General features: G+C 35.9%; 1 long non-coding RNA gene across 1 annotated transcript; it reads right to left on the reverse strand.

The window, feature by feature from the left end:
• Positions 1–3736: 3736 nt before the first annotated feature.
• LOC147548157 (uncharacterized) lies at positions 3737–15858 on the reverse strand. Its single transcript, XR_015238589.1, has 4 exons — positions 15475–15858; positions 5396–5464; positions 4582–4792; positions 3737–3753 (listed from the first exon to the last, which is right to left on the reverse strand). It is a non-coding gene; the product is annotated as an uncharacterized LOC147548157 (long non-coding RNA).
• Between the last annotated feature and the right edge of the window lie 2375 nt (positions 15859–18233).

Consider the following 18233-nt stretch of genomic DNA (forward strand, 5'->3'; position numbering starts at 1 on the left):
GATTATTTGTATTAGAAACATACAAAACCCTACAGGTAGTGGTTCTGATCCTTCTTGATGATTCCCGAGACAGTAATGATGACCTTCTACCTCTCCCTTTATTACTGGTTTTGCTGGAATTTTGTTTCTTCTTTCTCCTTAGATCAATTTCTCTCTTCTTCCACTCTGTTAATCTCGACTCCTTCTTCTGATCTAGACATAAACGCAATCTCGAATCAAATGGCTATTCAATTAAATCTCTCCAATTATGGTAATCTAACCATCTCTTACCTCAAGCCCTCAGAGAACAAAGAGCTTCAATAAATCGACTCAGGTTGCATAGCTAGAATCTGTTGTACCTATGATTTTAGGATAGGTTTTATCAGGAAGCACTTGAATGCTCAATCCAGATTCTTCAGAGAGTGTAACATTGTCTCACCTCATGTTGGCCCAAACACTTCCTAATCAAACCCCGTAACCTCACTGTGCTTAATGAAATCAACCAAGGGAGACCATGGATTTTTAGAGGGATGCTGGTTGTCATGCATGAAGTCGATTTGCCTATCCAAGATGAGATTCCTTAACTCATGTATGAAACCATGTGGTGTAGCCTCGTAGGTCTTCCCTCTTCCATCCAAAATAGGCATGACTTAGATATCATCTTTTCCTGTATGGGGTATATTCTGCTGATTCAACCTCGTAATTTCAGTATGGTGACTAACTCATACATCCGAATCCACTTCATGTACGATGTTCGTACTCCTCTGCTGGCAACTCTCAATTCCATCTTCACAGATTGTGGTAAGTCTGTCAACTTCAGTTATCTCAAGTTTCCTAAGGTAATATGTCACATATGCCGGATCATTGAGCACTCCCCACCCCTTGTATCAAAGTTCATGCCAACCAGGAGATAACACAGATGGAAACCAATCCCAGTTCTAGTCTACCTGACCCTAATTGGGCTCTTACTTTTATTCAGTCTTCGACTGTACAAAAAAGCCAGACCCTACCTCATTTCATCTTCCAACAAAAAGGTAAGCGTAAGGACTGAGATTCTTTGAAAGGGGTTCAGATAGAACCAGGCTCCATCACCCCTCCCTCTTCTAAAAAGTTTAAAGAAAAGATAACTGGTGCTCCTCATTTGAATGGGGTGAAGGGACTCACTCACTATCTTATGCTACCCCCATTCCCAACCAATCAGCTTGGATGATCCCCCCTGAACCCATAGAGGGCCCAGATGAAAGGAGGAGGCATTTGCTTGCTGATTCTCTGCTAGTTTCTCCTAACAACTCCTCAGAAGCAAGGGATGAAGTGGTGATCGATCAGCCTGACAAAGTCGTATAGTTTGCATCGTGTTCAAGTGGAAGTTAGCATTTTGTTAGTAGTGTTGTTATATGTTGATAGTCTGTTGGTATTAGTTTTTATTAAGTTTTAGTTATAAGTTTAACTTTTCTCTGATCTTTGAATAGTGGTTCATAGGATAAGATACCTGTTAATTCTAAACTTCCTTTTGTTTTATTAAGTATAATCCTAGATCTAGGATTTTTTGTTAATCTGCATCTATTTCCAATTTAAATCTTATGTTTCATTTGAGCTTTAATATCTAGTTCAGTCATATATTAGATTATATCTTTTTGCATCTTATTTGTTGGAATTGATATCTGTTTAACCTTGGTTGCTTAACTGGTGGTTGTTTTCTTTGCCTTCGGCAATTAGTTTCTTTGTTTCTGGCAATTTTGGTCTGGTTTGGACGTCCCCTCATCAAGGAATTGAGAAAATAGCAACTAGTTTCTATTTTTGACTATTTCCTTAATCTTATTCAAAAGGGTCTTTTAGGAAACCAAATTTGAGTGGGATTCTTATTAGGGTTCTTTATAATGACCCTTAGGGCAGTGAATAAGGTGTGGAATTTCTCTAAGATCTTTCTTACTCTACAACATCTAGTAGAGAAGAGAAAGTGAGCTAATTCCCAAAAGCTATCAACTAGTCAAATAAACAAGAAGTAGTTCTTCTTATTATCAAACCACCATTAGAGTTCTAGCTAGGTTATAAGGTGGGATATTAAGTAGACCATTCGGTGTCCCAAGTAGAGGAGCTACAATTGGAGATCTTGGTCTTCTCGAAGCGATTGGAAAGGTTCAAGGGAAAACTAGCGATTAACGTAATCTCTAACTCTTAGTTGATTATTAGTTTATGCATGATGATCTTAGGACCATACTAATGTTAGACATGAGATGTCTGAGATTCCCCTAACAACATTAGTAGACACCACCAATACCCAACAATGGCGTCAGAGCCTCTTGCAATGAACTAATTTTTGCTAAGTTTCGGACTAATCCATGATTGATTAGCTTGATAGTTTTGTCTAAAAGTGTTTTAGACATTCAATTTGATTGTTTTGGATGAGATTCAATAGTTTTCAAATTGATTATCAAAAATTGATGATTGAAAGTGTTTCAAAAGATTCAATTTTGATTGATTTCGGTATTGAAAATTGTTTTCAAAAGATTTGATTTTCATTGATTTGCGTAATTAGATGATAATCAAAAGATTTTGGAATTTTAGATTTGTTCTAAAAGTTTCAAAAAGTTGTGATTTTCACGATTTTGGAAGTTGTTGAAAATCACAAATTGGGTTTTTTAGAAATTTTCTCAAAAGCTCAAAAGTTGTGATTTCATGACTTTAGAAGTTTTTGAAAATCAAATTTGAGTCTTTTGGAAGTTTCTAAAAGAATGGAATTAGTTGTTTGAGAAGCAAAAAGAAAAAAAAACTAAGAGTTTTAGTCTTAGAAGTTTCCATAAGGTGCTGGCCAGGACGCGTCCTGGCCAGACGCGTCTGTCTGTCTCGGTCTGACCGAGACAGTAGCTTCTCGGGTCAGGGACGTGTCTGGGACGCGCCCCAGGGCACCCGAGAGAGTCACAGACGCATCTCGAGTTAAGGGCGTCTTTTGGACGCGCCCCGGGTAACTCGAATGCGTCTCGGATTGTCCGAGACGTAAGGAACCTTCCACCAGACGCGTCAAAAGACACGTCCGAGATGGCGCAACAGCTGCGTCCAATGGCCAGACGCATCTAGTATGCGTCTGGGACGGCCTAGGGGTCTTGGACTTTGTCCGAGAAATACCCTAAGGCCCGGCCTTAGGCCAGACGCGTCTGGGCCTAGGCTAGGGTCCTGGCCTAGTGTCAGGACTTGTCCTATAACTAGGCCGAGAGCAAGGAAGCGTCTGGCCCGGGCCAAGACCCACCTAGTCTCGGCCAGACCGTGCTAGGCACGGCCCGAACACTTGGCCATAGGGCCGAAACGTGCATGGGCCGGACCCATGCACTTTCTAGGGCTCTTTAGCCCGGACCACCTTGTTGGGCCTTGACCAAGGGATGTCCCGGGCCTTTCCGAGTTTGACCTAGGTCCACGGGTCGAAATTTTACGGGTCTTGACTCGAGTTGGAGTTTTTCAAATGAAAGTTAAAATTTTCTCCCGATTCCACCCAAATTTTACCGAAATAGTTCCGGGCCCACCCAATGACCAAAACGGGTTTTTCTTAAAATTGATTTTGGAAATCATTAAGAATCAAACCAATTTTTTCCGAAATTGACCTGGCCTTTTCAAAAACCCAAAACAGAGTTTTTCTTAAAATTGATTTTAGAAATCATAAAAGACAAAACTCGAATGCACCATGGGTTCAAATTTGTAATTAATTTTAATTTCAAGTTTATATGATCTGCGAATCGTTAGAGTCTTGTAATTAAAGTTTAGGGTCTATGGGTCAAAACAACTCTGTATTCAGAATACCAAAAAGCATATTAGAGTTATTTCCATTGAGACATTTGACAAGCACATACAATTCGTCTCAGTGATTTGTTTAATTTAATATTTTATCCATCGAATAAATTAAATAAATTGATAACCTTTTCAATTCTTTATCAAAATTTACATAAATTAAACAACATAAACAAATACCAAAATTCATTGTATCTCCCAAATTCAAACCACAAGTACTTTAGATAGACATTTGGTGCAGATACAACGAAGTGAAAGGTTCGATTAAGACAGAAAAGGCATGAAATTGAAAAATGAAAAAGAAAAGACGATTGTAAAAATTTGATAAAAGAAATACAAATAAAGAAAAAGATATAAGTCATATTATAAAATTTAACATCAAAGGACAAAGCAGTAAAGTATAATCTAAAAACTTGTACAAAAATAATAAACAACTAAAGGTGATGTATCGTTCCTGTAGGAAATTCTTTCAAGTTCATAAAATATGAGCTTCGAAATTCCTACACGGCCAGTTTATCGACTTCACCAAAAATACAAATTGACAAAATTTTTGGGGCCGAAAGAACCAATTTTAAGGGAATTTAATATAAAGGAAAAAATGCATAACTTTGAATCTTAAGGTAACTAAGTATAGAAAAAGCCTCAAGCTCATCCTTATTTTCGAGCCATTCAACTAAAGTTTCTCACAGCTTCTATTGGTGTTAGGATTACAAAAAAAAAAGACACGACTAAGAGTGAATTGAGAAGCAACAACTTTTAGCGACTATTAACTACCGAACATCATGAACTGGAAAACTGGAAGGAATACTAAAGTAATAACAATACCTTTCTCCACAATTTCTCCGCATTCTTAACACTTAAATTCTAATAAGCTTAACACCAACCCTTCAAGACCAGTTTTGTCCCATTGTCGATCTGCCTCCCTACTCTGGCAACCACATAAATGATGCATCTTTTCCATATGATAGCTTAACGAATAGTCATAACTTTATCACATGTAACTGGATCAACAACAGTCGTGTCCTATTAATCCACCCTATACGGGAAAATCACAAAACTGGGTCAAACATGCGTAAAAACATGAACAACAATGAACATCAAAGTAGAACGGTCTCTTTTGCTCAGATTATATTATCTGACATATACTGCCATGGGAATGTACAATGTTGATTAAAAATATGAAGGTCAAAATACCCAGAATCAAATAACTTTTACCGAATTGTTAGTTGTGCATCATTTTTGAATTAAAAGAGGAAAATAAAATAGTCTTTAAGCATAAAAGATTGAGTTACGACAGTTACCGTTGCGAACCCTATTGATCCACCTTATAGATGAAAAATCCCGAAAGTTCATCAAATATGCGCAAACTAAGATGAACAACCATGAAGATCAAAGTAAACAAAACTATTTGTTTTGTGACCTCCTGGGAAGTCCTCGTGTTGCATCCCTTTTTCTACTATTTTCAATGCAAAAAAAAACTATTTGTTGTGGTGAGATTATATTGTTTAACATATATTAATGTAGGCATATCACGTGTCCGCTACAAATATGAAGGTCAAAATATTAGGTTGAAATCCTAGAAGTGCCATAGGTTCAACAGAAAAAAGAGCACCATAAAGTTTGGCAGCACTTATATTACCTTCATTTAAGATTTGTCCATCATTCAAAATCTCTCTATGGCATTTCATCGAACACCTTTTGAATTTATCTGTTTCACCACAAGATGAGTAATGGTTAAAGATTGAATGTTGAATATGAATATCGTTAAAAAAAAAAATCCAATTTACAAATATGGGTGTGAATAGATTGCTCTTACTAATACACCTAAAATAGCAAAAGGGAAAGTAGATGAAAAATGACGTGCGAAGAGAATGGGAGGGAGAGAAAGATCAAAGGAGTTACAAATTCAATCAAGAATAATAAATGGGGAAATATCTATAAACTACAAATGGAATTTATACAACAACTTACGTGAAAATATATTTACCTGTAAGACTGTATCAAGTTGTAAGCTGGACTAACATGAATTTGTTGAAAAAGGGGCTTTTAAACCAAATTTGGGTTTGGGCCCAATATAAAAGTGTGGGTTTGAGTAAATGGTTTACCAAACTAGAAGGGGTAAAAAAGTAAAAGCCTCATGAAATTAATTAAAAGGGTGTAGAGAGTTCTTTTCTTAGTCAAGTTCAAGAACAATCTAGAGAGAAAGTAAAAGGAGAATAGTATACAAGAAACTTGAAGAAGAAGACATAGATCTAGTATGAATATTGTGTTTAAGGTAAGAACTAACTTCAATATCTAGTTTAATATTGTGACAAAACTTTGTGTCTCTTGTTTTATGAGATTGTGTAAATCTAAAGAAGCTTTATTATATGAAAGTATGTTGATGTGAATCTTTTGAGTTTATTTGAGTGTATTGAAGTATCTATACCTCTAATCTCCAACAAATTGGTATCAGAGGCATATTAGTTTATCAATTCAAGCTTTTTCAACATTTTTGAGATCTAGGGTTTGTGAAATTTTTGGGGATCTTTTAAGAAAATGTCAAATATGATACAACCTCAAATACCTAGGTTAACTAAAGAGAACTATGAACATTGGTGTATTCAAATGAGTGTATTATTGGGATCTCAAGATTTGTGGGATATTGTTCAAAATGGTTATGTAGAACCAACTCAAGAAGAAGAGAGTTTTATGAATGATGTACAAAAGTGTGTTCTTAAAGACTCAAGAAAGATGGATAAAAAAGCCTTATTTCTTATCTATCAAGGAATTGATAGTCCTACATTTGAAAAAGTGTCCGAAGCAAAATCATCGAAAGAGGCTTGGAATATTCTCAAGAATTCATTTAGAGGAGTTGATAAAGTGGTAAAGGTTCGTCTCCAAATTTTGCGTGGTGAATTTGAAAGATTGAGTATGAATGAAGGAGAACTTGTCTCCGATTATGTTTCAAGAGTATTGTCTAATGTTAACGAAATGAAAAGGTGTGGTGAAAAATGTGATGATGTTCGGGTGATGGAGAAGATTTTACGGTCTTTGACACCTAAATTTGATAATGTGGTTATTGTCGTTGAAGAATCAAAAGATTTGGAATCCATGACGGTAGATGAATTGATGGGAACATTGCAAATTCATGAACAAAGGGTGAATAGAAATGTCGCAACCTCTTCAAATTGTTCGGTTGATCAAGTACTTCAAGCAAAACTCACTTTAGAAGAAAAACAATATACACCCCAAAAAGAAAGAGGCTATGAGAGTTATGGTAGAGGTTATGATAATGGTAGAAGAGGCTTTGGAAACCAAAGAGGAAGAAATTTTTTTAATAGAGGAAGAACAAATGAACCAAGAGGAAGAGGTAGAGGAAACTTTACTAGAGCTTATAATAGCCAAGGTAGAGACAAAAGGGATATTGAATGCTATAATTGTCACAAGCTCGGGCATTATAGTACTGAATGTTGGTATAAAAATCAAGTTAAGGAAGAATCAAACCTTGTTGAAGATGAAGTAGAAATTAATGTTGATCCTACATTGTTATTTTCTTGTGATGGTTTTGACGAATCACAAACAAACACTTGGTATTTCGACACCGGTGCAAGTAATCATATTTGTGGAAAAAGAGAATTGTTTGTTGAAGTGAATGAAAGTGTGAAAGGGTGTGTAAAGTTCGGTGATTCCTCAAAGATACCGGTGCTAGGGAAAGGTAATATCCTCATTCAACTAAAAAATGGAAAACATAACTATATTTCCGATGTCTATTATGTTCCCGCAATGAAAAATAATATTTTGAGTTTGGGACAACTTTTAGAAAAAGGTTATGATATAAGATTGAAGGATCTTCATCTCACATTAAGAGATAGAAGTGGAACTCTAATTGCTAAGGTAAAGATGGCAAAGAATAGATTATTTCCCTTGAAAATTCAACATGGTGATGCAAAATGCTTAAACTCTATTGTGAAAGATGAATCTTGGTTGTGGCACTTGAGACTTGGGCATCTAAACTTTGATGGGATGAAGACCTTGGCAAGCAAGAATATGGTAAGGGGTTTACCATGTATTGATCACCCAAACAAAGTGTGTGAAGGGTGTATCTTTGGCAAGCATCATCGCACAAGTTTTTCTAAAGAAGGGAGGTGGAGAGCATCTAATATATTGGAGCTTGTGCATACCGATGTTTGTGGTCCATTGAAGCCAATGACAAATGGAGGTAACAATTACTTTCTCACTTTTATTGATGATTTTAGTAGAAAAACATGGGTTTATTTCTTAAAAAATAAATCTGAAGTATTTGAGGCATTCAAAGAGTTCAAGAACATGGTTGAGAAACAAAGTGGTTTTATGATAAAGAAACTAAGGTCCGATAGAGGTGGAGAATACACCTCAAGAGCATTTGATATGTTTTGTAGAGAACATGGGATTGTTCATGAACTTACTCCGTCATACACACCACAACTAAATGGAGTTGCCGATAGGAAAAATCGCACCATATTAGACATGGCAAGAAGCATGTTAAAAGAAAAAAGTTTGCTTAGAGAATTTTGGGGTGAAGCCGTTGCATGTGCCGTATACTTGTTAAATAGATGTCCCACTAAAAGTGTCTATATGAAGACCCCACAAGAGGCATGGGGTTATTACAAGCCTAGTGTATCTCATTTAAAGATATTTGGATGTATTGCTTATGCAAAGATACCGGAAGCAAGAAGAACAAAACTTGATGACAAAGGTGAGAAATGTATCTTTCTTGGGTATAATGAGCAAATGAAATGTTACAAGTTGTTTAATCCAATTGTCAATAAAGTTCTATTTAGTAGGGATGTGGTATTTGAAGAAGATTTGGCATGGGAATGGAAAGGAAAAGAAATTGTTCAAGTTGAACTTAGACTTGAAGGAGAAGAAGAAGAAGATGCGCCACCAAGAGAATTTCAAAGAGACCCACAAACACCATCGTCCTCATCTCCATCATCCTCATCATCGGGGGGAAGTTCTAATGAAGGGCCAATGAAAACAAGAAGTTTGAGAGAGATATATGAAGTTGTGGATAATGAAGAAGAATTAAACTTGTGTTGTTTTCTCATGGATTGTGATCCTATTAGTTATGAAGAAGCCATCCAAGAAGAAAAATGGGAAAATGCTATGAATGAAGAAATTAATGCAATTGAAAAAAATGATACTTGGGAGTTGACAAATTTGCCAAAAGGATACAAACCTATTGGTGTGAAGTGGGTGTATAAGACAAAGAAGAATGCAAGTGGAGAAGTCCAAAGATACAAAGTGATGGAGACCATCTTCCTATTGGGCCTCACGGCCATGGTGATAGTGGGCCTCACGGTCAAGAAGCTCCATTAGCGTAGTTTCTATAATTAAGTATTTAGGGTTTCCATAATTATGAGTCTTAGCAATCAAGGAAAGTATTATTAGTAGTTATCTTATTTCCTTATTTGAGTCTATCTAGAAAAGTACAATCTCTATATAAGAGAAGTCTAGTCTGTCTTTGTTAACCAGATCAGAGAATATTATCAACCAAGTTTATTATTATTCAAGTTATTAATCAAGTTTATTGTTTATCGTTATTTTATCAGTTTTATTTCGTTAGTTTAGTTTATTAACAATGGTGGATTCCATTACTTTTACGCTTCCGCAACAATCTACATCAGCTGGTATTCAGAGCTTTAAGAATCTGGGAACAGATAATTTTTTTTTAAATACTTCTCATCTTGAATGTTGGAATAATCTTCCGCGTTTAGGTTGGGATCCTTTAAGAGATGCACAACAACTCTATGTTGATCGAAAAGATCAAAACAAAATTAATGTCGATTCCAAAATTCCTATGTTTGATTATCAATATCATATAGATTTTTGGATTCAACAGATGGAAGATTGGTTTATAAACCAAGAGGTTCGTGATGAAGATAAGGTTTTTATTCTTGAACAACACTTGTCTACAAGAGTGTATGAAAAATACAACGAGATGCAATGGAGACTCGTTAATGAAGGAAAATCGTTCGTAGATGATTGGAATAAAGTGAAAAGTATTTTTCGATATGCTTTTCTCCCTTTACATGAATACTTATCTTTTATAGAATCTCAAATCCAATCGAACAAATTATTATCCGAAATTCCTTCGACTACCATGGTCAATATTATTGAAGGAGAGGTTTTTGATAAAAAAAAAATCCTAATTTTTCAATGGAGGAAGAAAATTTCGATGAGACAGATCAAGAAGAAGAAATTCAACCGACTAACACAAGCTCGAATAAGTTGTTTGATCCATATATGATTCCGGGAGACGAATTAGTTGTGTCGAATCATAAAATACTTTCTCCTCCATTGATTTATTCATGGCTTTCAACTTCAAAGAATCATACAAACCAATCTTCATGGCCATCCATTGTTTTTCCAAGAACAAGACAGGTTGTATATGTGACCTCTTTCGTCAAACTAAAAGACGACGGGCGATGTCGCAATTTACTAGACGTATCTACGTTGGTATTGCTTTTGCGAGTATCTTGGCAATATATGTTTCACATTATAATTGGTGATATTGTCAATATTTTTCTTCTTCGGATTTTCGGCAATTTTCGTGAAAAGTGGGAACTAAGGATTGCCTTCAAACTCGTCGCCGAAGTTACCTTCAACATCGCTGATATATATCCTCATTACTTGGACGATCCGCTTTATGACAACACCAACTTGGGGGCAAGTTGTTCCGCAGCGGGGGAGTATGATGGAGACCATCTTCCTATTGGGCCTCACGGCCATGGTGATAGTGGGCCTCACGGTCAAGAAGCTCCATTAGCGTAGTTTCTATAATTAAGTATTTAGGGTTTCCATAATTATGAGTCTTAGCAATCAAGGAAAGTATTATTAGTAGTTATCTTATTTCCTTATTTGAGTCTATCTAGAAAAGTACAATCTCTATATAAGAGAAGTCTAGTCTGTCTTTGTTAACCAGATCAGAGAATATTATCAACCAAGTTTATTATTATTCAAGTTATTAATCAAGTTTATTGTTTATCGTTATTTTATCAGTTTTATTTCGTTAGTTTAGTTTATTAACAATGGTGGATTCCATTACTTTTACGCTTCCGCAACAATCTACATCAGCTTGATGTAGACGCAGCGGAATAATTAAAGAACAATAAAATAAACTAAGAACAATTAAAGAAAACTGTAAGAAACGATAAACTAAACTTAAATTCTTAATAACTTCAATTGTTTTTCTCTTCAAGGTGAATAATAACATAGACTAGATCCCCTTTTATAAGATAATAAACCTTCCTAGATAGACTCAAACTAGGATTCCTAAAATAATAAACTACTCAAACATAGAAACTTTAAAATAAAGAAATATCAAATTAAAGTAACTTCTCTTCTACTAAATAAACTACTATTATGACTGAATAGGGTGTGGGCACGCGTGGACGTGGGCCCACACGCCTATGCGCCTGCATCAGCACCCTGTTCCCCAGAAGGTTCGTCCCGAACCGATTGTAGGATGGAGAAAACAAGTTGATGCACCCGCAGACGATGAACTTTGTCATGGCGATCCGTAATTTCCACTTCGAACGAAGTTTGCACTGGAATGGAAGGATAGTAATGTGCAAGTAATCGTCAACCTCGTACCCAAACTCATATGCCAATGATTCTCGCAAAATTAACCTTAGTGAATAAATAATGTTCATCTCGCCATCTTCCCACGGTAGGCTCAACCACTTAATCTTCAAGAAAGTGTGAAGTACTATGAGCAAGTGTGAAGTAAGAGTAATTGTAACAAATTTCCAAAATACTTCATCAATAGCCAAAGTATAAGCATAACCATCGCTAACTAAGATATCGATATGGAACCATGTAGTGTAGATATGCCACGCAAAATTGACTTTTCCACGTTCATCTTCATGTAGTTTATGTACTCTAACGTGATCAATACCTGGAGCCCACTGTTTGTTTTCTTCAATTGATATGTGAAACCTAGATGAAAGTTGTTCAATTGGTATGTGATCTTTGACCATTGAGTATAGGTTCATTGTAAGAATTGGAAAATTGATCCTATTTTTCTTAATTGTTTGAAGAAAATTTTGTAGGAAGAGATTTGATAGAGAAAGCGGCGATGTGGGACATAATTGATTCAGAAAAATTTTATGATTCGAACCATCATAAGTAGGCACTTCCATGCGAATACGGTAGGAAGAAGATGAAGAAGAACCATCATAAGGTGGCAAAGCCTGATTTGAACCAGATGGAACTATCAAATCATCAAATTTAACAATATTTGACATATCCCAGTCACATGAATCCGAAAATCCATCATGAATCCCTCCACCGAATACTAAAGACTGATCATTCACATCATCAAACTTAGTGTGTGTAGTGACTAATGGGTGTTTCTCTTGTTGTTCTTCTTCTTGGTTTTGATGGGTTTTGATAATTTCTTTTTGTTCTTCTTTTCCTTCACTAAATTCTGGGTTTTGATTACTTGGGTGTGTTGATAACTGAGTTTCAACTTGATGAGAAGATTCAAAATTTTGTGGTAGAAGTGTTGGGGATATGGAATAATAAGGAGAGGTTTGTTGTGTTGGTGATGGTGTTTGACACCAAAAGATTGGGAGGGAACCAGGAACATGTTGGTGATATTGGGGTAGGGTTATTTGGGTGGTGGCTATAGATGGGATTTGAATATTATGTATAGGGAAACTAGGGGTGCCTATAGAATCCGGGTTGTAGCCTACATAACTAGGGTTTGTATATGTGTGGTGGTTTTGGGTTTGGGTTTCGAGTGGGATGGTGTTTGGTGAATAATATTGCCGAGGTGTTTGAAAGGGGTATGGTTGGGTGGTACTTGGGTTGGTAGTGGAATAATGGGAGAATGAATCGGGTTTGTTCGATGTTAGTTGTTCGTTGAAAGAGAAAGGTGGTGTTGTGGGGTTTATGTATGTGAGTGGGAAAACCGGTGATAGTGGTGATGTAGGGTTGATGTGAATCGGGATTGGGGTAGTGTTAGGTTGTCCAAGTAGGGAATTTGAAGTTGGTGTTGTGGTTGGAAGTGGTAATGATGCTTGAATGGAAGTAGTAGAAGAAGGAGTAGTGGTAACAGAAGGAGACTTACATATGCCTTCGAGTTGTTTAGATAGCTTCATGATCGAATCATTGACTTGATCGAATTTTTCCATAGTTTCCTTCTTGTGATTATCGAATTTTTCCATAGTTTCCTTCTTGCAATTTTCGAAAGCTTCTTCCAATTTTGTAACCGAGGATAACTTTTTGTTGATGTTGTCCCATTCGGAGGCAAAAGTTGGTGTCTTCTCTTTGATTGTTGGAGTAGGAACGGTAGGATTAACCATTGTGATTGGTTAAAAAAAATGGCTCTGAATACCACTTGATGTAGACGCAGCGGAATAATTAAAGAACAATAAAATAAACTAAGAACAATTAAAGAAAACTGTAAGAAACGATAAACTAAACTTAAATTCTTAATAACTTCAATAGTTTTTCTCTTCAAGGTGAATAATAACATAGACTAGATCCCCTTTTATAAGATAATAAACCTTCCTAGATAGACTCAAACTAGGATTCCTAAAATAATAAACTACTCAAACATAGAAACTTTAAAATAAAGAAATATCAAATTAAAGTAATTTCTCTTCTACTAAATAAACTACTATTATGACTCAATAGGGTGTGGGCACGCGTGGACGTGGGCCCACACGCCTATGCGCCTGCATCACAAAGCAAGACTTGTAGCTAAAGGTTACAAGCAAAGAGCCGGCATTGATTATAGTGAGGTATTTGCTCCCGTTGCTCGTATGGAAACAATTAGATTGTTAATCTCTATAGCGGCTCAATATTCATGGAAAATTTATCAACTTGATGTCAAGTCGGCATTCTTGAATGGTATCCTTGAGGAGGAAATATATGTTGAACAACCTTTAGGGTATATTAGAAAGGGCAAAGAAGATAAAGTTTATAAATTGAAGAAGGCCCTTTATGGGTTAAAGCAAGCTCCACGTGCATGGAATGCAAGAATTGATAAGTATTTTCAAGAAAATGGATTTGAAAAGTGTCCTCATGAGCACACTTTATATATGAAAGTGAAAGAAGGTGGAGGTATGTTATTTGTTTGTCTCTATGTTGATGATTTGATATTCACCGGTAATGATTCAAGACTATTTGATGAGTTCAAGAAAAGCATGATTAAGGAATTTGATATGACCGATATTGGGTTGATGGGTCATTTCCTTGGTATTGAAGTGAAGCAAATGGAAAATGGCATATTTATTTCTCAAAGTGGATATGCTAAGGAAGTTCTTAGAAGGTTTAAAATGGAGTCATGTAATCCGGTAAACACCCCTCTTGAAAGTGGAGTGGAGTTGAGAAAATGCTCAAGAAGAAGTGATGTCGATCCTACATATTTCAAAAGTTTGATAGGAAGTCTACGTTATCTTACATGTACAAGACCGGATATTCTTTATGGAGTTGGGCTAGTGAGTAGGTACATGGAGACACCGGATGAATCTCATCTTAATGTTGCAAAGAGGCTCCTTCGATATGTTAAAGGTACGCTCAATGATGGTTTATTTTTCTCTTGTGAACAAGATTTTAAGCTTATCGGTTATTCCGATAGTGATTGGGGTAGAGACTTAGATGAAAGAAAGAGTACATCGGGGTTTGTATTTTTTATGGGTTACACGGCATTTACTTGGTCTTCTAAAAAACAACCCATTGTGACTTTATCTACTTGTGAGGCGGAATATGTAGCCGCTAGCTCTATGGTTTGTCATGCAATTTGGTTAAGAAATATGTTGAAGCATCTTCAATGCCCTCAAGTTGGTCCAACCGAAGTGTTCCTTGATAACAAATCGGCTATTGCTTTAGCCAAGAATCCCGTTTGTCATGAAAGAAGCAAGCACATTGATGCGCGCTACCATTTTATTCGTGAACATGTTAAGGAAGGTGATATTGAAGTGATGTATTGCAAGTCTCAAGATCAAATAGCGGATATGTTTACGAAGCCCTTGAAGCATGATGTCTTTGAGAGATTGAAGTGGATGTTAGGTATGAGAAGCTATGGAAATTTGGTTTAAGGAGGGATGTTGAAAAGGGGGCTTTTAAACCAAATTTGGGTTTGGGCCCAATATAAAAGTGTGGGTTTGAGTAAATGGTTTACCAAACTAGAAGGGGTAAAAAAGTAAAAGCCTCATGAAATTAATTAAAAGGGTGTAGAGAGTTCTTTTCTTAGTCAAGTTCAAGAACAATCTAGAGAGAAAGTAAAAGGAGAATAGTATACAAGAAACTTGAAGAAGAAGACATAGATCTAGTATGAATATTGTGTTTAAGGTAAGAACTAACTTCAATATCTAGTTTAATATTGTGACAAAACTTTGTGTCTCTTGTTTTATGAGATTGTGTAGATCTAAAGAAGCTTTATTATATGAAAGTATGTTGATGTGAATCTTTTGAGTTTATTTGAGTGTATTGAAGTATCTATACCTCTAATCTCCAACAGAATTCACTTGATGAAAAATTACATTTCAACAAACTAATTTGTGTAAGCTGGACTAACATGAATTGACTTGATGAAAAATTCATAAATTAACCAAAATTTCAACAAAGGAAAATTAGAGACTCTTCTTCGTAATCTAGGTAAGATATCATAAAAAAAAAATTCATAAATTAACCAAAATTCAACAAACTAATTTGTATATATCATCTAATCAATGGAAAACTTACTCATATGTTGGGACAAAGATTGAAGAGGAATGGCTGAAAGTTGAAGAGGGACACTAACTCAGATGCAGGAACATATAATGAAGGGGAATTAGGAAGAACAATCGAAGAAGCTAGTGGGACAGAGACTGAGGAAGACGATGCAATGAGAAGTGGGAGAGAAAACGAAGAGAAATGATTAATGAAAAAGAGGGATCCAAACTGGGAGGGGAAGGGTTTTGGAAAAGGAATTACTGGTTGGTTCCATTGAAGGGCCTAAATCAGTTGGGGTCTCATTAAACGAACCAGATTAAATGAGAAATCACTCCATAAGAGGTTGGCCTGCTCAGATGTATACGTGGTTATCCTAATCAGCTTGTAGAAGCATTAATTTTGTCCTAGTCATCACAAACCCATCCTGTTTTGTTATATAGATATAGATGGTTGTACTCTGATGATGGTGGTGGTGATGTGGTGACGGTGGGTACTGGGTTCAGTGATGGCGGTTTCTCTATGGTGATGGCGGTTTTTTGATGATGAAGGTGGTTTTCCGGCGACAAAGGCTGTTTTCCGGCGAATGTGACGGGGTTGTAAATTAGTATATTCTTAATTTGTATTTTCAGTTATTTTGGTGACCTTTAGGGTCTTTTCATCCGTGATCTATAGGATCCTTTCATTTTCGACCTTTAGGGTCATTTTCTTGAGTCGTGTCTAGTCCAATTTCTTTCTCATTATGAGGTACTTTGCATTTAAAGAAAGGTATGCAACTCTCATGATGTTTGAAGAGAGAAATAATTATGATCATCCATGTAACAATTGTGATTCAATCACGTATGAATGCATATGGTTCGTTTGGTTTAAAAAAAAAAAAAAAAAATTCTAGGTAAATTCTATTTTGTTTTAATTTATTGTTAATATTATAAGTTATATTTTATTTAAGGTAAATACTCATTACTTTATTATATATATAATAAAACGGAAGGGAAAAACACCGACTGGGACAAATATCCTCTTTTTAGTAAAGGATATTGTCTAGAAGTCATTCCCTAAATTTAAAATATAGTCGCTCTTAGATATAAAATAACCTATTAAAAATCGTGTCCTTTTTAGAAATAAAATAACTAAATTAAGAAAAAAAGAAACAAAATAAATTGCAAAGGTTAAAAAAAGAAATTGAAATCTCTTTCTCTCTCCCTCTCAATAAAACCATGTCCTTCTTAAAAATAAAATAACTAAATTAAGAAAAAAAGAAACAAAAGAAATTGTAGGGGTTAAAAAAAAGGAATTGAGATCTCCCTCTCCCTCTCCCTCTCAATAAAATAACTAATTTAAAAAAGAATATAAGAAAATTTCTTAAAATTTCATTGATACAATTGTTCGTGCCGTAGGGCACGAGATATACCCTAGTTAGGTAGTAAGTAAGTTCTATTACAAACAGCTTTATATTTGTAATATTTCTTTCTAATTTACTTTTAGGATTTAGTAATTTTTTAATCGAATTTCATATTAAAAAAAAAACAACCTGGCCTGGCCAAACTCGAGTTTGGCCCGACCCGGTCCGAATAGGGCCGGCCTGGGTCAAGTCTCGACCCCGGGATGGGCCACAGATTTAGCCACCCCGGGTCCGGCCCGACTCGGGACTATTCCAGTCCGGGTTGCTTGGGCCCGACCCACAATATGGTATGGACTGTTTTATTTCGAGTCAAGCTGGCCCGACTCGATAAGCACGTACCACTAAAATGAATGTGAGGGAAATATTGTAGGAGGAAAGACAGTTAATTCCTAAGAGCATCTCCAATACAAAACTCAATCTTAGAAACTCTGAGTGCCACATAGGATTTTCTGAGTTTTTCTTAGAAAATCATCTCCAATGCAAAACTCAACTAAGATCTCAAAGATGATGTGTCGAGAGTGGAATAGAGATATCTCAAGAGGACACTCTATTTTCAGAGTGTCCTCTTGAGATATCTCTAATTGTCCAACTCATCAATATTTAAATTTCAACCAATAGAAATCAAGTCTTCGTATATTTCAAAAATAACTAATTATTTTTTTACAAAAATAACCATGACACGTAAGTAAAATAAAAGAGTTTAGATTGTTGCATTGGAGACATACAAGAATTGAAGATCTCTATTTTCGACACCTAGGAGTGAGAATCTCAATTGGAACTTGACAAATAGGACGAATTGAGATTTTTTTGAGTTTTGCATTGGAGATGCTCTAAGGCCGCCACTTTGGGGAATAAAGAAAAATCTCCGGGGAATAAAGACTTAAGGAACATATTCATTTTCAGTCCAAAAATTATTTGTTTTGATTTTTGCCCCTAAATCTTCATCTCCTTCTCTCATCCTCTCTCTCTCTCCTGCTCGTCCTCTCTATTTCTCTCTTTCTTATTCTTTCTCTCTCTTACTTTCTCTCTCCCACTTTCTCTATCTCTTCTCGAACACCCACTAGTTGAGTACATAGGGTATGGAAATCTAAATCTTGATGAACTTGCAAATTCATCTTCCCACGAAGTAGCATCAACTTAGGAGATACTGGTCTGGGATAAGATTACTTATAATCTTCATGGGACTAAATTGATGATTCCTGATTTAGTGACTTTTGAGAGTGGTATTGAAAAAGGGGAAGAAGATTTGAGGTATTGTTAGGGCTTAGAATGCACTATTTGTGCTAACTACTAATTTGATGAAGACAACAGAAGGGGAAGTTGGATAAAGCACGGCGGCGCTGTGTGGATGAGAAATGGCTACTTTCAAGATTTGGTGATCCAATGTATT

This window comes from Eschscholzia californica, unplaced genomic scaffold (assembly GCF_041429995.1).
Source record: "Eschscholzia californica isolate CP2 unplaced genomic scaffold, dmEscCali1.0.p SCAF_3, whole genome shotgun sequence".
NCBI classification, from domain to species: Eukaryota; Viridiplantae; Streptophyta; class Magnoliopsida; order Ranunculales; family Papaveraceae; genus Eschscholzia; species Eschscholzia californica.